General features: G+C 38.8%; 1 protein-coding gene across 1 annotated transcript in view; it reads right to left on the bottom strand.

Moving 5' to 3' along the window:
• The window catches only part of LOC122789629 (centrin-1), a 90,212-nt gene that overhangs the window by 64,235 nt on the left and 831 nt on the right, over positions 1 to 25,146 (bottom strand). The window lies entirely within an intron of this gene.

Below are 25,146 nucleotides of genomic sequence, written 5' to 3'. Positions count from 1 at the left end.
TCTACATGTGCTACAATTATTGCAGGGAAACATACCCTTAACCGTAGAACATTGGGGTCCTACTCTGGAGGAATGTTGTTCTAGTGCTTTTTTGATGTTAAAGGAATTTCTATACACAAAAAAAGGTTTGTTACCTACCACCTCATGTAAATCATGATTGCCATGAATAATCCTCCAATTTCTATTTAAAATATCACAAATCTGTTTGTTATTGATACTCATATCTAAGGAACACACCAAGTTGTAATTATTTTTAGTCCTTGAGTGCACAATGTTTGGAATCACATTGTTCTCTTCTACTAAAATAGCTCTGTAGTGTGATTGTCTTTTCTCCATAACTTCACTTATAATGGAATTTAATAAGTCAGGATCATAGCCCCTAGAAAGAAACAAACCTTTTATAAATTCAAATTCTGTAACTAGATCTTGTTTTATTTGTGGCTACGTGTGGTTTTGGTTTTTTACTTAGTGACCTTGTGTTAACCATGGCGGCTGAAACCGATGAGGCCTTGTTAAACCTCAGCACCTATTCTTTTCCTGAAGGGGACACCAAAAAGGACATTAATTCACTGTTTTTTTCCACTTTAGTGGATATTCAAAAATCGCTTAAGTTTTTGTTGTCGAAAGCCGAAGATTCGAAAGGGGAGGTTAATGCAACCTCTAGCCCGTTAGGTTCCTTTAAGGAACTAGATACAGTCGTGGAGGTGGAGCCTTTAAAGGAAGCAGCAAGACGGAATCCAGCCGGTGACGGCAATGCGCAGCCTGACTTTTGTTTCAAGCATCAACATGGTTCCAAACAAAGCCGCCGAGACGTGAAGAAGCTTTTGGATATATCCAGTAACCCATTCGCGAAGTTTGTATATCATGACTTTAATTGTGAAGGGGATACTTTGAAAAAACGGGACAGCTTGACCAGGTTGGTTAAACGATATCGTTCATTGATCATTGAAAACCAGTATTTTGAGAGATGTCTTGAATTAAAAATAATGCCCAAAGGTCTCCGGTTTTTTAAATGCCCAAATGGGGTGTTTGTCGGAGATGCTTTTTTCGAAACTCTGGTTTCCTTTTTTAATGAATGTGGTATGTCCTTCTTGAAGCTGTTGGTAAACAATAACATTTCAAAAATAACTGAATTAAAAACTGAAATAGCACGCTTAGAAAATGAGTTATCGGCTGTTGAGAATGTAGACTTTCTCATGCCTCTCTTTGATGTGGTTGAGAGGCATTCAAGTGAAGTTACCAACAGGAAAATTGTTAAACTCGAGCGGGACATTTTAGCATATAAGAATAACTCAGCTTATTCTTTTTTTATGCCTAATAGTAGAGAACCAACTGGTACTAATACTAATAACAACAAAGAAAAAAATGTTGGCTCCTTTTATGTGTCTGGAAGACCCGTTTTTTCTAAACAGGCTCCAGTAGGTAAACGGGCTAATACTGAGCTTTTGACAAATGAGGCTACAGTTAACAAACCAAGGGCCACTATTCCATCCGAAAACGTGACTTCTTTCGGTGGCAACAAGCAACTACTGGAAAAAGTTCCATGTGTTTTAATTGATAATGTGGACTTGGACTCTGAGACTGATAACGATGCTACTGCTGACAATGTATTAAATGATGTAAATGCAACTAATTTAGGTAATAAAGTTTTTTTAGCCAAAAAACCAGCAGCCATCAAGAAAACTGTGTTTACAAGAAGCAGGACATTTATGAATTCAAACTCCTCGGGAGAGGAGATATGAATCATGACAGTGTTGAACCAAGTAATTTTGACATCATTAATTTGACTGACTGTGTGCTGGAACCTAATGAGTTGAAAATCCTCAAATTAGGGCTTAATTTTATACCTACCAAGAAAGCTGATTTTTGTAAAACTACAATTGATATTAAAAAGTACACACGAAGATTAAATTTAGCTTATATTTTACAGGGTGTCCCATGTAAAGAAAAAAAGTTAACCAAATCTTCTAACTTTAACCCCCCATTAGTACACACTCTAAAAGTTTTCGAAGATATTTGTTTACAAGAAATACATTCTCTCCTTGGTAATAACACGAGACAAAAACACAATTTAACTAAAGAAGAAAGAAGGGCTTTTAACAATTTAAAACAGATGAGTCATAACACCCGCTTTATGCGGAGTGACAAAGGTGGGAACATTGTGATTATGTCTCAGGAGGTATATAATGTTAAGATGTTGAAACTTTTAGAAAATGAAGATGAGTATGAAATCATTAAATTATTTGACATCAAGAAAAGGGAAAGGCTTATTCATTCCTTTCTATATGATGCATTAATGTCAGGTGAAATTTCCTTAGAGGTTTATGATTTCTGTTTGATTGACAAACCTAGAATAGGTGTTCTATTTGGAATTCCTAAAACTCATAAGAATCAAGTAGACCCACCTTTTCGACCTATTGTTTCTGCCCCCCACTCAGTGACTGAAGGGATAGCGAAGGTTATTGATGCCATTTTATGTCCCTTAGTAGTTGTTACTGACTCATTTCTAAAAGACTCCTGGCATTTTCTAAGGAAAATTAAGGGGAGTTCAATTTATGAGAATTTTGATTCAAATCAACACATTATTTTTACACTTGATGTAATCTCACTTTTCACGTGTATCCCCCACGATGAAGGAGTGGAAGCTATTCGCTACATTCTTGGAAAAAATGAGTATATAAAGATCGGACAGATTTCTACTATTTGTAGATTTATTGAAATATTATTAGAGAACAATTTTTTTCTATTTGGAAACAAGTTCTACAGACAGAAAAGGGGCGTGGCTATGGGGTCATCTGGCCCCTACTTACATAAATCTGGTGATGTCATGGTGGGAGGACAGTATTTTAAGCACAGTTACAAAGGACTTTGGTGTTTTGTTTTACTGTCGCTTTGTAGATGATCTCCTATTCATCATTGAAGGAGATGTTAATACAGTACATCAATTTTTACAGAAGTTAAATAACACTGGAGGGTTTTTACAATTTACCCTCAACAGTTTTGGTACATCTATTAACTTCTTAGATGTCCACTTATGGTGGGATGCCCATATGAGGAGGTTTCAGAGCAAGATACATAGAAAAGAAACCTTTACTAATAGCTATGTTCATTTTTCCAGTGCTCATCCTACACATGTTAAACGTAACATTCCGAAAGGGCAGTTCATTCGGGCTTGTAGGATGACCACAGGGGCCCAAGATCTAGTTACAGAATTTGAATTTATAAAAGGTTTGTTTCTTTCTAGGGGCTATGATCCTGACTTATTAAATTCCATTATAAGTGAAGTTATGGAGAAAAGACAATCACACTACAGAGCTATTTTAGTAGAAGAGAACAATGTGATTCCAAACATTGTGCACTCAAGGACTACAAATAATTACAACTTGGTGTGTTCCTTAGATATGAGTATCAATAACAAACAGATTTGTGATATTTTAAATAGAAATTGGAGGATTATTCATGGCAATCATGATTTACATGAGGTGGTAGGTAACAAACCTTTTTTTGTGTATAGAAATTCCTTTAACATCAAAAAAGCACTAGAACAACATTCCTCCAGAGTAGGACCCCAATGTTCTACGGTTAAGGGTATGTTTCCCTGCAATAATTGTAGCACATGTAGATTTATAGCTAAAGGACCTGTGATTATGTTAGAAAGTATAGACTTTTCTTTTTCTGTTCCTGAATACGTAACATGTAAGACCCAAGGTGTGGTTTATTTAAGTCTCTGTAGTTCATGCCCTGCATTTTATGTAGGGATGACTACAAGGAGCCTACACACACGTATTGTGGAACATGTATACAACATTAAAACTAAAAATGATAATAGTGCTCTCTTCAGACATTCTATTCAATGTTCGAATTTCAAAAAATTCTTGTTTACAGTGTTAGAGGTAGTTCATTCTGATTTGAGAGGGGGTGATTTTAAAAAGTTAGTTGAACAGAGAGAAGCCAGTTGGCAGATCAAACTTCATGCTGATAAAAATCCTGGGTTGAATGATGTAGTTAACATCAAATGTTTTTTAAAAAATGACTTGTTTAATATTGACAAGGATAAAATATCTATTTCTAGTTTTTTTATATAAAACATTTACTAATGTTCTTAATTCTCATACTAGTTCTTTAACAGTTTTCCATTAACAAGGTTTTTAATTGTTTAATTGTTTGACCAATCAGTTACTGTGATCAATATGCTAACTTGTATTTAAATGTGAATTTTTAAGTCTTATTATTCTGATGAAGTCCCAGGACGAAAGCGGATATTAAAATTTATTGGTTACGCTATTTTTGAAGCTTTGCTTATTTCATCTTTTGGTTTCTCTGCCAGTTGTTTTATTTGTGGCTACGTGTGGTTTTGGTTTTTTACAATATAACAACTAGTTGTCATGAATGGTTCCCTATTGAAATCACGAAGGTCCACTTACCAGAATACGGAAACGTCGACACGTATTCATCGAACTGTGAAAACACTGATTGTCCTGAAGCGTGAAATCCGAAATGTCGAATCATCATGGTGGGCCCTTCTGCGGTATAGCTCCGTAAGGTAAGTGTGCGATAGTTACAGACCTTAGTGTTAGGGTGCGGGTTAAAGTAAGTGCATAGATAGTAATGTATGTATGGTTTAGTGTAGGGTTAGAAGTAGGGTTTTGGTTAGTGTATGTATGTGGTTTATTTATTTTGTTTAGGTAGGTAGCATGTAGTGCGCGGTGGGGTTGGACGACTATGACGGTTCAAGATTTTGAATTTCGCAGTTTAGGGCATTCGGTGTATTTGCGGTTTGGGTAATATGTGTCGATGATTCCATATTCGCCGACTAGGACTTTCGCGGTTGTAATATAGACTCGTCATGAATGACTATTCAAGATTTCCAGTGATAAAGCAATGTCTTCTTGTGCAGTTTCACTGGCTGAAAATTTTACTTTCTAATAAAGAGTTGACAGAAAAGTCCACATTTTAAAGAACCATCAATTTAAAGATTTTTGTGAATCCTAGGGAATCAGACACAGAAAAGTGACTCAATCCTGGTAAGTTGTGGACCAATTTATATAGGAAAGGCAAGACCATATTCACAGAAAACAACTAAAAAACATGATGAAAGCCTGTAGGGCATACACTCTTCCTACCATTCAATCCACAGTCTGTCACCCCAAATACAGATTCAGAATATAACTTGCAACTTCTTTGCTCAAGAATTGTGGACAAATCCAAAAATGACGGTGGGAGAAAGGCCCAAATTAGGGTTAACATTAAAAAAATATATACAAAACAGGGTTTGAATCTCATTTTCAGAAGTACTATAATGTCTGGCATTACTGACTGACTGCAATCCTCACTGATTTACCAGAAAAATCAAAATATTTACAAGGGACACTGCAAAAATATGAAGCAAAATCATAGACATTCTGCAAAATTGTGGACAGTGGAAAAGTATGCTTCAGAAAAAAATACCATGTATAAGCATGTAAAGGGGTACAATGGATGAAAAGTTAAGACAGGCCCAGAAGGAACACAACATCAAGAAGTGCACTGCTGAAAGGAGAGTAGCCAAGAAACACAGTTTGATATCCAGGTAAATATGCTAGTCTACTGACTCTTTTCCATCAAGACTTGGGTACAAGCCTACAGAAAAGATTTATCAAGTTAATGAATATAATAGGACAAGAAAACAGAGTTAGCAATACCAGTGCATTACTACAAAGCAATGAAATGTACATGCATTGGTTGCAAGTATTTATACAGTGCCACTTGCAGTGAGTCAGCTGCAGCATATCTATATATAGATGGAAATTATATTAACAGTATGCAATGGTTTTGCATGAATTAGTTAAGCAGTATTATATAGCAGACATCAGTCAGTGTCACAGGAACAGGAGCAGGAGCAGTTAGACTTTTTCATGCAGGGATTATTTAAGTTGTACTTTGAATTATACTTATGTTTTATAATTTCATATATCTGTGGGTAGTGTAGTAACATTGTGTTAAAATTTTAAAGAAAGGAGTACTTGATAAGGAAGTGGCTGTCTTGCTAAGAGGAAGTCAATATGCTTTTTCATATGGTCGCAATTGTGACAAATTCAATTTTATTTTCAGTTAACTGGATTTAGGGATATTGCAAGAGGTTCTCCTGTTCGATTCTCAGCTGGAGTGCCTTCTGTGTGGAGTCTGCATGTCCTCCCCGCGGTAGAGTGGCCTCCGAAAGACATGCGTGAATGGGCGTGCCTTCACTGAAGGTTGGGCGTCGGGATGGCAACTCGGCACCATGAAAATCGACTGCCAATCATTAGCGGACCAGAGTTCCGTTGTGGCGACCCCTAACCGGGAAAAGACAAACATGAGCAAAGCAGAACAGAGAGTGATTAGTGGAAGACAGGGATCAAGACATTAAGGACAGATTGTGGTGGAAGTAAACAAAGGGCCCAATTCCAAAAGACTTGCTCCCGGTGTAAGCCTGCCCCAATTCCAAGAGACTTGATTTCAAAGCAAATGACTTACTCTGGTTTAAGGCAAGGCTCATCTATGGCTAACACAGAAGGTCTCTGGCTAACCAAGTTCGCAGATGACTGCAAACTAGGAGCCATAGTCAAGTCCCCAAATGATGTGTACATCCTACAGAAGGGCCTCAGTGTGACAGATGCCTGGTGAGAGCCATGGCCTCAAGCTCAATGCCAAAAGGTGCAGTGTCATCCCCTTTGGTAAAAACTCTGTAAACTTGGGACCCAGATGGACAGTAGTCTCTCCTTTGATAGTCACATCGCCACAGTAGTCAGGAAGTCCTTCTACGTGGCACACCTCGTCATTAAAGGGTTTTCATGCAGCAGCTGGAAAGGCCACAGAAGTACCTCACAAAGAAGATTACTGGCTTCAAACAAATGCCCTACACTGACCGCCTCAAAAAACTCCAGCTTTACTCCGTAGCATATCACCTACTCCAAGGTGATCTCTGCCCAACATATAAAGCTATGTCAAACCCAGAGCTGTTGGACATGCTACACCTAAAGAAATCCCAATCCCTCCGAGCTACATGCTCTAGGGACATAAACCTTGTAGCCACAATAAACAGGACATGCTGGAGGGATAGACTCCTGTCCCAGAGACTTCCCATACTCCGGAACAGGCTACCCATCTATGTCAAGCAAAGTTCTTCATTAGCACTCTTCAAGAAAAATCTTGATGAATGGATGGGAAATAGGAAATACATCCCAGGGATCACTTCTGTGTCTCTGCTCGACAGTGGCACAGGAAAATAACTTTCTTGGGTGGTGTAAGCCAAGGAACCTTGTTGGCTAAGCTTATGTAGGCCCTTGAGTCGATAGCCTAGTACCTACCTATGAGACTTATACCATAGTATGTCACTTACACTAACAGCAAATCTTTTGGAATACTGCCCAGAGACTAAACAAAAGTGACTCTCTACTCTTTTCACACATCTACCAGAGAAATGAAACAAAATGACCACTGCTACCGCATGAAGTGGTAAATGTGCAGCCACCAGGCACTGTTCTTGTCAGAAACCCTGGCACAACACAAGGGACAGTGACTGTGCCTGCGCAAGACAGATCCAATGAAAAATTACTTGTCTGTCATAGTTTTATATTCAGTCCACAGGCAACCTTGTAACCAGCAAGCCAACCAAAAGAAACTTTTCCTTAACGCACTTTTATTTACTTAATAAACAAGCGTTTTCGCCGTAACACCTGTCACAGCTTCATCAGAGACAAACAGAACAGTTCCAAAACGCTCATATTTGTAGATTTAAAACAGGAAGTGATCCAAATAGCATCATTTCCTAATAAACTACTATAATGTTTAAAAACACAACAAGTACTAAATTTGCTTCAAATTAATAAATACTGAACATTATCCTAATGTTTACAATATCTAGATCAACTACATCTATAAAATAAATTGTATTACCTATACATGTACAAGAATATAAAATAAAATGTTATATCAAAAAACATTTATGTAAATAAAAATATACTTATAAGAATATCATTCATACTAATCGCTATAATATAAATAACTTAGTAACTTTAATAAAATAATTTATTTTAATGCAATATTTTTTACCACTAAATGTATGTGTAATTACCTCAAGTAACTCCTTAATTTTAGAACTGATGAAATATTGCAGTTTTCATTCAGCCCCGGAGACCTGAATACATCAAGTTTTAACTGCCATTCTAGTTCATAATTTTCGAGTATTAAGGAGAAAGGACCGCCTCTAATATTAGATGCTACATGGTCTATACCCATAAAACAAAAATTGTGTCCTGGGTTGGAACTAACATGCTTTGCTAGTGCATTTTCTAACAAGTTGTTTTTTATTGCATATGCATGCTGATAAATTCGTTCCTTTAGCTTACGATCAGTCTTACCTATGTAAAAGGCTAAACAGCAATTACACAAGGCTAAATAAATGACTGATTTTGTTTCACAGGAAATCCTATGATAGATTTGATATTTTCTATTTCTAACCCTAAATGCATTTCCTGTTTTTATTAATTTACACCAATTGCAACAGCCACATTTGAACGACCCTTTTTGTCTATTAAAAGTACTCGAAGAAACCCTACTTTGCAGCAATTCTTTAAGATTGCTTCCTCTTTTATAAATAACAAATGGGCGGGGCCCTAACCTATCTAATAGTAAAGGGGTACTAGCTATAAAATGCCAGTTCTTTAAAATTATAGACCATATAGCCTGAGAATTCAAACTAAAACTGGTAATAAAACTCAAAGAAAAGTTTCTTTCTGGTCTCTTATTAATAGGCAAAGGTTCTAAAGTGTCCGGGTCAGGATCAGAAATGGCTTGACCATTATTGACCTGATCTAATAAAGGTTTATAAATTCCTTCAACCCTTTTCAAATCAACTTCTTTTGTTAATTCTTCTAAAAGGCTTAACGGGTATCCACGATTAGTGAATAACTCGTTTAAAAACAGACATTCTTGTCTGAAATCATCCAATGTACTACACATCCTTCCTGCTCTAACAAGCTGGCCCTTAACAATGGACCTCTTTTGTTTAATAGGATGGAAACTAGTATAGTGCAGGAAGGAATTGCAGTATGTGGGTTTTCTGAAAATAGTAGACAGAAAAACTTTTCTGTCCAAATCCTTAAATAATTTAACATCCAAATAATCAATTTCAATGTTCGAGAATTTGTATGTAAATTTAAGGCATTCTGTGGTAGTATTAAGTGTATGTACAAAGGTCTTAGCTTCCTCTTCACCTCCTTTAAAAAGGATGAATATGTCATCTAAAAATCTTGTGTAATAGTTGACAAAATTCATCAAATGCAAATTAGCCATTAGGTAATGTTTTTCCCAAAAAGCTACAAACAGGTTAGCTACGCTCGCCCCACAGGGCGAGCCCATAGCAATCCCCTGTTTTTGTAAGTAAAATTGCTGATCGAATATAAAGAAGTTAGAGGAAAGTACTATATCGAGTAATTCCGTCACAGTATCTATTTCAAGTTGAGGTGCCCCTAGATCTTTAAGTAGTAGCCCAATCCATTCCACCGCCTCTCTATGGGGAATGGATGTATATAAATCGACTACATTTATTGTCAAAAAAAAAAAACATTACCTAATGGCTAATTTGCATCTTCCAAAATACAGCTTTTTGCTGATGATGTTCTTATTACCTCAAAAGGAAATTAATCCTCTATAACATCTCTATACAACTCCATAGATATATTTCAAAAAATGTCACGTCTAACCTTCAATGAGGATAAAATAAAAATTCTACCCATTTATTCAAACGAAAATACAAAAAAGGGCAACAACCAAAAATTTAAATCTAAATGTGAACAAATCACATATTTAGAAATTATATTGGCTAAATTATAATAAATGTTTTGAAAACATCCAAGCACTTATGTCAAGATGAAGCACAATTTTCTTTACAATAGAAGACTAACTATAATTAAAATGATATTTCTCCCCAATATTTTATATGTCATACAATCAAATATATTACTACCCAATATATCTTTAATAGAAAAAATAAATACAATATTGTTAAAATTTTTTTGAGTCCCATAAAACCAAGAATAGCCAACAAATATCATTTTAGTAGCTAGAATAGAGGTGGTATTGCTTTTCCAGATTTAAATATGTATTCAATTTCCTCTATAATCAAAACCTTATCCCAATTAATAGATAACTTCTTACTCAGCCAAATGGAAAAATTATTGGGAATTAATAAGTACAGATTTAATTACAAAACCTTAATCTTATGAATGGGACTTTTAAATAATCCCATGTTATGGATCTTAAAAGATTACTTTACTACTCGTTACATTAAAACCTCAAACAAAATATATTTTTGATACCTTAATAACTTTTAGAAAGTTTATATATAATCATCCCATTTACAAAGAATGGATTTTCTTGATACTCCCTATTGCATATACCCAAGAAATGTTATTATCATCTGACACAAATAAAAACATTATATTCAAACAGAAATAATTGAAATTATGGTTTCAAATGATTTCTGATGGAAAAGTTAAAAGTATGGATTTAATTATAAAAGAATTTGAGCTGCACAAGTCTTTATGGCTGGATATACAAATTATTAGACATTTTTTAATAAATAAACTTGATTTAACACCACCCACAGTCTTCCTATCTTGTTAAATTATTTGGAATTAACTTTACAACTTAAAAATTCTCTTTTAAAGGTAAACTTTTCTACCTATATAGAAATACAAGAGAAACAATATATGATTGCCCAGAAAGCTTCTGGAACTATTTTCTTACAATCAATACAGAGTCTCCAAGTATGCATGATAAAATAAATATACTGGAATCAGCGGGCAAAACAACTTCTCTTAAAGGGAAACTATACACCTGGAGGTTCTTGTATAGATCATTCTATACACCCCAAACTATGAATAAAATCAGTAAAAAAGAAAACATGCAACAAATGTGAGTCTAGGGCAAATATAGATTGGGCTCATGTGTTATACGACTGTTCTGAACTGGAAGTGTATTGAGAGCAAGTTAATAGTTTTCTACAAGCTTTGTTTACATATAATTTTATTATAAACAGATCCATGGTTCTTTTTAACACACTCATACTTAACTGTATTAATAAAATTAAACTTTCTTTAATTTGGTCAATACTTGCTGTGGCCAGAAAAATCATTACAAGAAATTGGATTTCAGATTCTCCTCCAACCTTTACAGAATTCAAAAATAGCTCGACTTATGTAATTCAGAGACTTTGACCATTAAATCATGTTCTTCTAGGAAAACACATGCTCTTAATATGTGGGTAAACACATTGAATTTGTTAAAAAAGGAATAAATTGCACTATGAAAAGTTACAATTTATCTATTTTAAGAAATGTTTATATGGATGTCCTTGTAAATACTTTTAATGTTATTTTCCAATAATACGATTAATTGGTTTTGTTACCATATATTGTTAATTTTTTTTTGCGAATGATTGTATGTGTGTGTGTGTTTGTGTATGTATCTATGTGTGTGTATATATATATATATATATATATATATATATATATACATATACATATACATATACATATACACACACACACACACACACACACACACACACACACACACACACACACACACACACACACACACACACACACACACACGTCTGAGAGCTGTGAAAACAACTTAACTGCATGACATCTGTTAACAGATATATTTTTTGCAGGCCATTTAAAAGTTCGGCACAAGCATAACTATTTTAGAAAAATGTGACTCTCTTAAAGTAAACTTTCTTGCAAATGTGACAGATGTGGACTTGTGCAATAAGTGTATCATCATCATCTTCTTTCGGCGGTTCCCATTAGGGGTCACCACAGCAAATCACCTGTTTCCATTTCTTCCTGTCCTCTGCATCTTGCTCTGTCACGCCAACCACCTGCATGTCCTCTCTCACCACATCCATAAACCTTATCTTAGGCCTTCTTCTTTTCCTGTTACCTGGTAGCTTCATCCTTAGCATCTTTTTTCCCCAATATACTTAGCATCCCTCCTCAGCACATGTCCAAACCAATGTAATTGTGCCTCTCTGGCTTTGTCTCCAAACCTTCCAACCTGGGCTGACCCTCTAATATACTTATTCCTAATCCTGTCCACCCTCGTCACACCCAGTGCAAATCTTAACATCTTTAATTCTGCCACATCCAGCTCAAACGCCTGCCTTTTTGTCAATGCCACTGTCTACAACCCATAAAATATAGCTGGTCTCACTACCCTCTTGTAGACTATCCCTTTCACTCTTACAGGTACTAGTCTTTCACAAATCACTCCTGACACTCTTCTCCACCCACTTCATCCTGCCTGTACTCTCCTCTTCACCTCTCTTCCACACTCACCATTACTCTGAACTATTGACCTCAAGTATTTAAACTCATCCACCTTCGCACCTCTACTCCTTGCATCCTCACCATTCCTCTGTCCTCCCTCTCATTCACACACATATATTCAGTCTTACTCCTGCTGACCTTCATTCCTCTTCTCTCTAGAGCATATCTCCATCTCTCCAGGGTCTCCTCCACCCGTTTCCTACTCTCACTACAGATCAGAATGTCATCTGCAAACATCATAGTCCACGGGGACTCCTGTCTGATCTCGTGTGTCAACCTGTCCATCACCATTGCAAATAAGAAAGGGCTCAGAGATGATCCTTGATGTAACCCCACCTCCACCTTAAATGCATCCATCACTCCCACCGCAGACCTCACCGCTGTCACACTACCCTCTTACATATCCTATACCAGTCTTACATACTTCTCTGACACTCCAGACTTCCTCATAAAAAAACGCAACTCCTCTCTAGGCACCCTGTCATATGCTTTCTCTAAGTCTACAAAAACGTAATGTAACTCCTTTTGACATTCTCTGTACTTTTCCATCAACACTCTCAGAGTAAACATCGCATCTGTAGTGCTCTTTCCCGGCATGAAACCATACTGCTGATCACTAATCATCACGTCCCTTCTTAACCTTGCTTCCAATACTCTTTCCCACAACTTCATGCTGTGACTGATCAATTTAATCCATCTGTAGTTACTACAGCTCTGCACATCACCCTTATTCTTAAAAATCGGTACCAAAACACTTTTTCTCCATGTCTCAGGCATCCTCTCAATTTCCAAGTTTTCATTAAACAATCTGGTTAAAAACTCCACTGCCATTTCACCTAAACACCTCCATGCTTCTATGTCATCTGGGCCAACAGCCTTTCCATTCTTCACTCTCTTCATAGCTATCATTACTTCCTCCTTGCTAATCCATTGTACTTCATGATTCACTATCCCTACATCATCCAACCTTCTCTCCCTCTCATTCTCTTCATTCATCAACCCCTCAAAGTACTCTTTCCATCTCCTCAACACACTCTCCTTGCTTGTGAGTATGTTTCCCTCATTATCCTTTATCACCTTTACCTGCTGCACATCTTTCCCAGCTCAGTCCCTCTTTCTAGCCAAATCGATACAGGTCCTTTTCTCCCTCCTTAGTGTCCAACCTTTCATACAACTCTTCATATGCCTTATCCTTAGCCACCTCTCTCTTTGCCATGCACCTCATCTCCTTATACTCCTGTCTGCTTTCTTCATCTCTCTGACAATCCCACTTCTTTGCCAACCTCTTTCTCTATATACTCTCCTGTACTTCCTCATTCCACCACCATGTCTCCTTGTCGTCCTTCCTCTGTCCAGATGTGATACCAAGCACCTTTCTAGCCGTCTCCCTTACTAGCTCTGCTGTAGTTACCCAGCTATTTGGTAACTCCTCACTGCCACCCAGTGCCGGTCTTAACTCATCCCTGAACTCCACCTCACAATTACCCTTTTTCAATTTCCGCCATTTGATCCTTGGTGCTGCCCTCACACTCCTCCTCCTCTTAATCACCGACGTCATCCTACAAACCACCATCCTATGCTGCCTAACTACACTTTCTCCGGTCATCACTTTACAGTCTCCAATTTCCTTCAAACTGGTCCTCCTCCTACATAAGATATAATCCACCTGTGTGCATCTTCCTCCACCCTTGTATGTCACCCTATGCTCCTCCCTCTTGTTAAAATACGTATTCACCACAGCCATGTCCCATCCTTTTCACAAAATCCACTACCATCTGGCCTTCTACATTCCTTTGTTTAACACCATACCTACCCATCACTTCCTCATCCCCTCTGTTCCCTTCACCAACATGCCCACTGGAATCGGCTACTATCACCACTCTCTCACCCTTGGGTACAGTCATCACCACTTCATCCAATTCACTCCAAAATTTTTCTTTTTCATCCATTGCACACCCAACTTGTGGTGCATATGCACCAACAACATTCATCATTACACCATCAATTTCCAACTTCATAAACATTACTCTATACGACACTCTTTTCACCTCCAAAACACTATTAGTATACTGTTCCTTCAAAATAACTCCTACGCCATTTCTCCTTCCATCCACATCATGATAAAACAATTTGAACCCACCTCCGATGCACCTAGCCTTACTCCCCTTCCATCTGGTCTCTTGCACACACAATATACCAACCTTCCTTCTGTCCATCATATCAGCTAGCTCTCTCCCTATACCGGTCATACTGCCAACATTCAAAGTTCAGACCCTCACTACCACAGTCCTAGCCTTTCTCCTCTCTTCCTGTCTTCGGCCATGTCTTCTGCCTCTTCTCCTCCTTCGGCCAACAGTAGCCCAATTTCCGCCAGCACCCTGTTGGCTAACAGTACTGGTGGCGGTCGTTAACCCGGGCCTTGACCGATCCGGTATTAAAGTATTTATTGGTGTCTGCATGAAATGATTTGGTGAAGTTTTATGCCGGATGCCCTTCCTGCCGCAACCCTCCCCATTTATCCGGGCTTGGGACCAGCACAAAGAAATGCACTGACTTGTGCATCCCCAGTGGCTGTGTTTGTGCAATAAGTGTATACCCTGTTTTAAGATAACACACAAATGGCAGTCTATGCAACCACTGAAGTTTTCATTTTTTTATTTTACTATATAGATATCACACTAATTCATATTAAGACTACCAACAGGACTATTTTTAGAAATGTATTACCACACATGCATTGTTTTGCTAACTTTATTCTTCTAAAAATGTTTGTTTATAACATCCTTTTAAAAATGTTTGTGTACAACATCATCTAATTGCAAGCTGTAGCAGTTCCAGAATGCAAGTTGTAGGTGTTTCAATAAACATTAATCACATGAATTCATGCAAGATCCCCATAAAAAGGAGATGTGTAGTGTAATAAAATACTACCCTGTGTACTTCACGGTTGCCTCATTAGCTTCTGAAGTTTTGTCAAAAAGCAATCCAGCAGCCTATACTCATGAATGGGACTTTGTTATGATGAGATCTTAAGGCCAAGCACCCACATACAGTTACAGAATAATAAACTCCGTACGCCTCAAGTGTGTTTTTCCATAGACATGCACTAGTGGTTTGTAGTTACTCCACAGCTTATGCATGCGACACACACTGGTTGTGGACAATTGAGGAATACAATCCAGTAAAGAGAAATTCATGAATTATGCAGGAGCTCATTATTCATTTGTACTCTGATGACCTGTGAGTGACTATTTTCAGTGCCACAGATAAACAGTACTGGAAATTTGAACTCATCAGATAATCTTAGCGAACTTCAGAATAGACAGTTTTATAAACAGGTATGTATGCCAGTCCTGTGAAGCTGTTCATCTACTAAAGCCGACACTGCTGTGTTGAGTGCATTTTGTCCTGGACAATTTACAAAGAGACATTACATATCTCTGTGCTACACCTAACACATACACCCCAAACTCATGTCAAAGTCACTGCCTTTGTCTGTAGGTCTGCTCTGCTGAACCACATTTAGTGAACTGAGGGTGCTCTGTTTCCTCATTCACCAACATGAAGGAACCCACTCTTTTCACATACCCATTTCTAAAGGACGGTGCTGTTATCTGTTGAGTGAAGTTTACATGCAGAACTGAAACTATATTTATTTACTTACTGAAATTTGATAACTGGTTAGGTGGACTGGTCACAGGAGCCTTTTCAGTTACAACTCTGGCCCACAGATGTAACAGCTGCTCACACATAAAAAATACAGAGACAAGAAGGCTTACAGTAGTATAATAGATTAACATTTAATAAGACATACTTCAGTAATTTGCTCCTTCTACTGACAGACTGATTTTTGGTGAGTCTAATCTTTTTTTTTTTTTTTTGCCTGACCATAACAGAAGCTGTAAGCCAAAATGAAAGTGGTGGAATCAAACAGACCCAGAAGAACAATAATATAAAATAAAAAGGCGTTGCGGTTGGAGAGTAAAACACTTTAATATACAAATAATAAAAGATAAGCAAGCGCTTTCGAGGTTGCCCTCTTCTTCAGACTTTAATAAAACAAATTCACATTCGAAAGTTTAAATACAATTAACAACCAATAAAAACAGACAAACTAATGGGGCAAACCTCTTTCTCAAAAGAGGTTTTAAAGAGACAGCACTATTCAGGCCAGGTGAAACATAAGCTTTAAAATCAACAATCCATCTTAGCTCAATATACTCTGTTTCATTACATAAATCTCCCTCTCTTTGACTCTCATTAATTTTCTGTAAAACCAAAAACTTAAAATTGTGATCCATACCACACAAATACATGCTTGGCCAGTGCATTTGTCCATTTATTGTTACGTATGTCAATCAGGTATTCCATAACTCCCTTCTTTAACATACGATTGGTCTTACCTATATAAAAACCACTGCACAAACTGCACTTAGCCATATATACTATGTTCTTAGTACAACAGTCTGCATAGAAGGAAAACTCTATTGGCTTAGAAGACAATGGATGCATAACCATGCAAGTTTATCAGATACTACAACAAGCTTTGCAGGTCCTACAGGCAAATGTCCCCTTACGCTGTGAAGTAAACCGTTCATTTGTTCTATTGTGCTTGTAACACAAGCGTTGCTTCAGGTGCCTCCTGTTCTTAAAACTGAATTTGGGGAAAGGCTCTATAACCTTACTAATTTGGGGATCTGTTAATAAAATAGGCCAGTTCTTTTTCACTATCTCACAAATTTTATTAACATCCCCAGAAAAAGTTAAACATAACCTATTCACCATCTCAGTACCTACTCTTCCATCATCCTGTACAGTCATAGGGGACTTATCAGAAAAGAAGGGTTTCGTTTTATTACAATCTAAAATTCACTTCCTTCATTGCATTGTCTATTTCTTCAGTTTTATAATCCCTATTCTTAAGATCTCCTTCATTGCATTGTCTATTTCTTCAGTTTTATAATCCCTATTCTTAAGATCTGTATACAGACCATCTAATGCCTCTTCCAACATTTTTCACATCAGTGTGCAATCTCATGCAATGAAGTACCTGGTTCTTTACAACATTTTTGGTAATATGCCTGTGATGCATACTAGAGCGATGAAGAATGTTGCTCCTCCTGCAACTTTTTCTAAATAGCCTAGTTGATATATTACCAAACATTCTTACTCACACTAATGTCCAAAAAATCAATCTTAGCTTGGTATAATGTAAAGAAAATGACAAGTAGGAAGTGGTATTCCCTAAGAACTGCACAAACCTCTCAAGCTGTACCTCATTGCTATGCCAAATGAAAAAGATGTCCTCCACAAAACGTTTGTAAAAAGTGACATGTTGTTTAAGCATTTCACAGCAAAAGACCGACTCTTTTTCCCAGTTGGCCAGCACAATATTGGCGTATATGTTGACACATGCTGTGCCCATGGCAACTCCTACTGTCTGGAGAAAATATTCATGTTCAAAAATAAATATGTTGTTCTCTGAAATCAAATCTACGAGGGCACAGATCGTATTGACCTTGGTTGTGGAGAACCTACTCTCTTTTGTTAAAAATTGTCTCACATTCTCAATTCCCTCATCATTTGGGATGACAGTGAACAAAGAGTTCACATCCAAGGTTACAAAAAATATACTTTGAATCTCAATATCTCTAGAACTGGAGCATACATAAAGCTGTTCCAAAAATTGTTTACTGTCCCTCAGCACATTCTCTACAGAGTTTCGCTTCTAAGCTGCTTTTCCACATATATAGACAAAGGCTCTGTGAGCCACCCCCTTCCAGATACAATAGGTCAGAGAGGGGGATTCAATGAATCTGTGGACTTTGGGCAGGCCATATATAACCGGTATGGTGGGATGTTGTACAGAAAAATATGTATACAAAGAGTAATCAATTTTGTCAGTTATTAATAAATCATATACATAAAAATTCAACCTATCCATAATGCCATTGGCCTGATATTTCTGTAACATGACAAACAGTATTGTCATAAAGCATCTCACGCATTTTACTAAAATAATCCATGGTATCAAAAATAAATATCCCACCACCTTTATCAGCAGGCCTGCTAAACAAATGCTCAGCCCTGGTCAGTGCATCTAGTGCTTCACCTTCTTTAACTGTTAGATTATAAAAGCCAGTTCTTGATTTCTCTAACTGATTTCCTCAGATCATCTTCACACATTTTTATAAATGCCTCCATTGCAGAAGAATTGTTAGGTACATAATAAATTGGTTTCTTAAAGTCATGTGCATTTAATGTGTCTGTACCCCCATCACAAAAAGTTTTAAGCATAATGCTTCTAGCAAACATATTTAATTCCAAGACCATATCAATCAAGTTTAACTTACTAGCTGGAACAAATGATAGACCCTTATTTAATACAGAAACCTGTTCCTTAGTAAGTTCTACAGAAGTCAGATTGAAAACCAAGTCATTCACTTCCAATTGCGTGCACTCGGACCCTTGATGTAAGCTGAGGGGTTGGATTGTATCCTTCCCCTTCTCCTGCAGCTTCGAGATCTCCCCATCCATTTGACTTGCCTTATAGGAAAAGCTTTCACCAAAGAATCAGCCAAATGGCAAGTACTATCTGAGCCTTGTTTAGTTGTTGTGCACATACTACTACTACTGTTAACCACTGCTAGAACCTTATGTCCAACAACAGGCTCATTATTTAAAAGAGTCAAACTACTGTCTAAAACACAACCTGGTACAGGGGAATCAAACTCTTCATTAACGATACCATTATTCTCAGTAGGCATATCTAGTGCACATACAGTCCTTGAATCATTATCAGTAGTAGAGCTCCTATCCATATCGGCATTTCTAACAACATCTGCATCATTCACATCATTTTCAGTACTTGCATCAGTAATAAGTCCATAATCGTTGTTCACATTCTGCCAGTTCTATCGGCTTACAAAGTAAACCTTGTCCTTTGGAGTTCAACACCACAGGAAAGTCATTGTTAAAATCCTGCAAATTCACTAATATGGCCGCTGAAGATGTTCTATCCAAATTACGACTCGTGTTGTGATTCAGTTCAACAGGTACATTGCTAGAAGCAGCTTTACCAGAGAAACGCCACACGTTAGAACGTCCGTTACCTTCACTGGTAGAATTACTCTATGATAAGGCCGTTAAGGGTGTTTTTTACAAAATTACAGCTAGTGTTGTGATTTAGTTCAATGGTAGTGGATTTTGCAAAAAGGATGGACATGGCTGTGGTGGATACGTATTTTAACAAGAGGGAGGAGCATAGGGTGACATACAAGAGTGGAGGGAGATGCACACAGGTGGATTATATCCTATGCAGGAGGGCCAGTTTGAAGGAGATAGGAGACTGTAAAGTGGTGACTGGGGAAAGTGTAGTTAGGCAGCATAGAATGGTGGTCTGTAGAATGACATTGGTGATCAAGAAGAGGAGGAGGAGTGTGAGGGCAGCACCAAGGATCAAATGGTGGAAAATGAAAATGGGTGATTGTGAGATGGAGTTCAGGGAAGAATTAAGACGTTCACTGGGTGGCAGTGAAGTGTTACCGAATAGTTGGGTAACTACAGCAGAGCTAGAAAGGTGCTTGGTGTGACATCTGGACAGAGGAAGGAGGACAAGGAGACCTGGTGGTGGAATGAGGAAGTACAGGAGAGTATACAGAGAAAGGGATTGGCGAAGAAGTGGGATTGTCAGACAGATGAAGAAAGTAGACAGGAGTATAAGTAGATGAGATGCATGGTAAAGAGAGAGGTGGCAAAGGCTAAGGATAAGGTGTATAGAGCTGTATGAAAGGTTGGACACTAAGGAGGGAGAAAAGAACCTGTTCCGATTGGCTAGACAGGGGGACCGAGCTATGAAAGATGTGCAGCGGGTAAGGATGATAAAGGATAATGAGGAAAACATACTCACTAGAGAGAAGAATGTGTTGAACAGATGGAAGGAGTACTTTGAGGGGCTGATGAATGAAGAGAATGAGAGAGAGGGAAGGCTGGATGATGTGGGGATAGTGAATCAGGAAGTGCAATGGATTAACAAGGCGGAAGTAAGGATAGCTATGAAGAGGATGAAGAATGGAAAGCTGTTGGTCCAGATGACATACCTGTGGAAGCTTGGAGGTGTTTAGGAGAAATGGCAGTGAAATTTTTAACCAGATTGTTTAATGAAATTTTGGAAAGTGAAAGGATGCCTGAGGAGTGGAGAAAAAGTGTTTTGGTACTGATTTTTAAGAATAAGGGGGATGTGCAGAGCTGTAGTAACTACAGAGGGATAAAACTGATCAGTCACAGCATGAAATTATGGGAAAGAGTTGTGGAAGCTAGGTTAAGAAGGGAGGTGATGATTAGTGATCAGCAGTATGGTTTCATGCCAGGAAAGAGCACTACAGATACGATGTTTGCTCTGAGAGTGTTGATGGAGAAGTACAGAGAAGGTCAGAAGAAGGAGTTGCATTGTGCCTTTGTGGACTTAGAGAAAGCATATGACAGGGTGCCTAGAGAGGAGTTGTGGTATTGTATGAGGAAGTCGGGAGTTGCAGAGAAGTATGTAAGAGTGGTACAGGATTTGTACAAGAGTAGTGTGACAGAGGTGAGATCTGCCGTGAGAGTGACAGATGCGTTTAAGGTGGAGGTGGGATTACATCAAGGATCAGCTCTGAGCCCTTTCTTATTTACACTGGTGATGGACAGGTTGACAGACAAGATCAGACAAGAGTCCCCGTGGACTATGATGTTTGCAGATGACATTGTGATATGTAGTGAGAGTAGGGAATAGGTTGAGGAGACCCTGGAGAGGTGGAGATATACTCTACAGAGGAGAGGAATGAAGGTCAGCCGGACTAAGACGGAATATATGTGTGTGAATGAAAGGGAGGATAGAGGAATGGTGAGGATGCAGAGAGTAGAGTTGGCGAAGGTAGATGAGTTTAAATACTTGGGATCAACAGTTCAGAGTAATGGCGAGTGTGGAAGAGAGGTGAAGAAGAGAATACAGGCAGGGTGGAGTGGGTGGAGAAGAGTGTCAGGAGTGATTTGTGACAGATGAGTACCAGTAAGAGTGAAAGGGAAGGTCTACAAAAGGGTAGTGAGACCAGCTATGTTATATGGGTTGGAGACAGTGGCATTGACAAAAAGGCAGAAGTCAGAGCTGGATGTGGCAGAGTTAAAGATGTTAAGATTTGTACTGGGTGTGACAAGGGTAGACAGGATTAGGCATAAGTATATTAGATGGTCAGCCCAGGTTGGACAGTTTGGGAGACAAAGCCAGAGAGGTGAGATTGCATTGGTTTGGACATGTGCTGAGGAGGGATGCTGAGTATATTGGGAAAAGGATGCCAAGGATGAAGCTGCCAGGTAAGAGGAAGGCCTAAGATAAGGTTTATGGATGTGGTTAGAGAGGACATGCAGGTGGTTGGTGTGACAGAGCAAGATGCAGAGGACAGGAAGAAATGGAAACAGGTAATCCGCTGTGGTGACCCCTAACCGGGAAAAGCCAAAAGAAAAAGAAGAAGTTGTGATTTAGTTCAACAGTTCCATTGCTCACAGCAGCATTACCAAAAGAACACCGCATACTAGCACGTACATTGTCTCCATTGACAGGGCTGCTCACAGCAGTCTGTTGCTCCGCCTCCAAAGAACTGCCAGGCAACCCAATTGGTCGAGCAGTTCTGGGCCACGAGAAGACATTGCCATCATGAAAAATCGGCAAAATCTCTATGAGGTTTCTTCACTTTTTCAAGTTTTCTTTCACACAGTGAGGCATTAAGCAGCTGGTCATCCATAAACTGAGTGTATATTTCACCTTTAAAGGCACCAGTAAGGTGTAACGTTAGATCATGGATTTCTTTCGCTAAGAATTCTTCTTCTAATCAAAAGAATCCTATACGACACCAAACGTACATGCACAACGATTCCTGGATTTTGTAAACACAAACTCCCCGGACCAGACAGTCAATACACCAACCAGGGGTGCAACCATACTGGATCTGGTCCTCACTAATATGGGAGACTGCTGCACACCTCCTACAGTAATGCCTTCCCTGGTAAGGTCAGACGACAAAATGGTCTCCTTTGAAGTACAAATCACACCTGGACCCCCCAGCTAAATCTGGAATACTCAGGAACTATTCTAAGGCTAACCTCCTGCTATTAAGTGAGAACCTGGCAAAATTTCAAGCCCCCATAAGCCCTGAGAACACTTCTGACTATGCAGAACTGTTCACAGAAACCCTGTAAAAGCATGTTAATAGCTGCATAGAGGCAGCTGTACCCACCAGGAAGAAATACAGAACTAACTCAAAAAACAAGCCACCATGGTGGAATCACAAACTCAATCGGCTGTATAACAGGAGGAAGAAAATCATGGCAAAAATTAGGAGGTGCAGCACCCAGCAAGATAAAAGCACTCTCATTAAACTAAAGAAACAACTCAGGGGACAAATAAAGTCTACCAAAGCCAAATGTGAGGCAAGTTTGCCCTCCCAGGTCAAGGACAATCACAAAGCATTCTTTAGCTATGTCCACAACCTCAAAGGCAATACACAATTTTGTAGAGCTCATTGTAAACTGAGCCAAAAGATATAGCAAACCTCCTGGCCAATAAATTCATCTCCAACTTTACTCCTCTCTCCCCTTCAACTTTCCCTCAGGAAATATCATCAAATACAACTCCCGATATTATCACTAGGGAACAAGTCCTTAATGCTCTCTATAAGACCAAGAACACTGCATCAATGGGCCAGACAATATCCCTGGATACTTTCTAAATAGCATGAAACATGACCTATCAGGGCCTCTGGAATTACTATTTAAATGTAGCCTCCAAACAGGCTTTGTGTCTCATGAATGGAAAAAGCCAACAATCATCCCTCTGCACAAAATTGGGCCATCTACAGACCCTGAAAACTACAGTTCCATAAGTCTCACTAGTTTTACATGTAAAGCCGTGGAAAGAATTATTGTGGAGATGATCAATAGAGATATAGTAAATCTCCAGACACTGGACCCAACCCACTTTCGTTTCGTCAAGGGCAGATCATTCCTACTCAATCTGGTGGACTTCGAGAAGGTCACCAAAGCAATGGATGAGGGCAAAGTTGTTGACACTGCCTACCTTGACCTGGCTAAGGCATTTGACACAATACCCCACTCGGGTATTGTTGACAAACTCAAGAGGCTAGGTACAAACCCATATGTCACCCAGTGGATAGCCAACAGCCTCACAAACAGGACCAAGGAAGTTAGAATGGGGAGTCCACCTGTACAAAGAAGCCAGTCACAAGTGGAGTCCCTCAGAGATCAGTTCTTGGACCGCTACTTTTTGGCATTTACTTATCTGACGTCAAAACCAATATCAATGGTCTCTGACTGACTAAATTTGCAGATGATTGCAAATTAGGAGCAGTCATTGAATCTCACACTGACACAAATGTGCTCCAGGAGGGGCTGACACAAATAAACAACTGGTTTCAGAGCCATGGACTAAAACTAAATGCCAAGAAATGCATAACAGTATCCTTTAGGAAGTCATCCATCCCCGTTAACCATCATATTGACAACACACCCCTTAGAGTTGACCCATTAGTCAGGGACTTGGACCGCTACTTTTTGGCATTTACTTATCTGAAGTCAAAACCAATATCAATGGTCTCTGACTGACTAAATTTGCAGATGATTGCAAATTAGGAGCCGTCATTGAATCTCACACTGACACAAATGTGCTCCAGGAGGGGCTGACACAAATGTGCTCCAGGAGGGGCTGACACAAATGTGCTCCAGGAGGGGCTGACACAAATGTGCTCCAGGAGGGGCTGACACAAATGTGCTCCAGGAGGGGCTGACACAAATGTGCTCCAGGAGGGGCTGACACAAATGTGCTCCAGGAGGGGCTGACACAAATAAACAACTGGTTTCAGAGCCATGGACTAAAACTAAATGCCAAGAAATGCATAACAGTATCCTTTAGGAAGTCATCCATCCCCGTTAATCATCATATTGACAACACACCCCTTAGAGTTGACCCATTAGTCAGGGACTTAAGGAGACACAGATAGTAATCTATCCTTTGATCATCGTGTGTCTATAGTGGTAAGGAAATCATTCTATTTTGTACAACTTATAAACAAAGGTATGGCATCCAAGTCCAAGGAAGTCATTGTTTGGCTTTCATCAGACCTATCATTGAGTACAATGCCCACTTTGGTATGTGCCTAACCAGGCATATCCAATAACTGGAATGTCCCCTGAGGATCCTCGCTACAAGAATACAGGGTGCAAGTAATATGTCCTATGCAGACCACCTGTAGGCCCTACACCTGCATTCTGTCTCCTACAGGCTTTTGAAGGGAGATCTATGCTTGGCATACAGGGCATTGTCAGACCCTACCCTGATGGACCTCATGCATATCCATAAAACAAACAGTATCAGAATTACCCATTCTAAAAACAAACCTTGTCTGTGATATAAATAGGACCTGCTGGATTGATATGTATCCCAAAGACTACCCAGTCTATGGAACAGGATTCTCAACCATGTGAAGCAGAGTTCCTCCTTAACCCAATTCAAATGCAACTTGGACAATTGGATGGGAAACCAGAAAGTCATCTCTGGCTTGGCACCTATGTCTGTAATGGACAGAGATAACCTGTAAATGGTTCATCTCCCAGGCACATGCTTACTCTTATCAAGGTCATCAGAACTTGTCAGATTTGGGATGCATGGCTAGGCTTAAAAAGACTCTGGTGGTCGTTAGTCTAGTAAATAGCTATGAACCTGTAACTGCCACCCCATCATCTT

The sequence above is a fragment of the Protopterus annectens genome, chromosome 15.part0 (assembly GCF_019279795.1).
Source record: "Protopterus annectens isolate FY-2018-M chromosome 15.part0, PAN1.0, whole genome shotgun sequence".
Classification (NCBI taxonomy): Eukaryota; Metazoa; Chordata; order Ceratodontiformes; family Protopteridae; genus Protopterus; species Protopterus annectens.
Note: the sequence above shows the minus strand (reverse complement) of the source record. Positions and strands in the feature narration are given on the sequence as shown.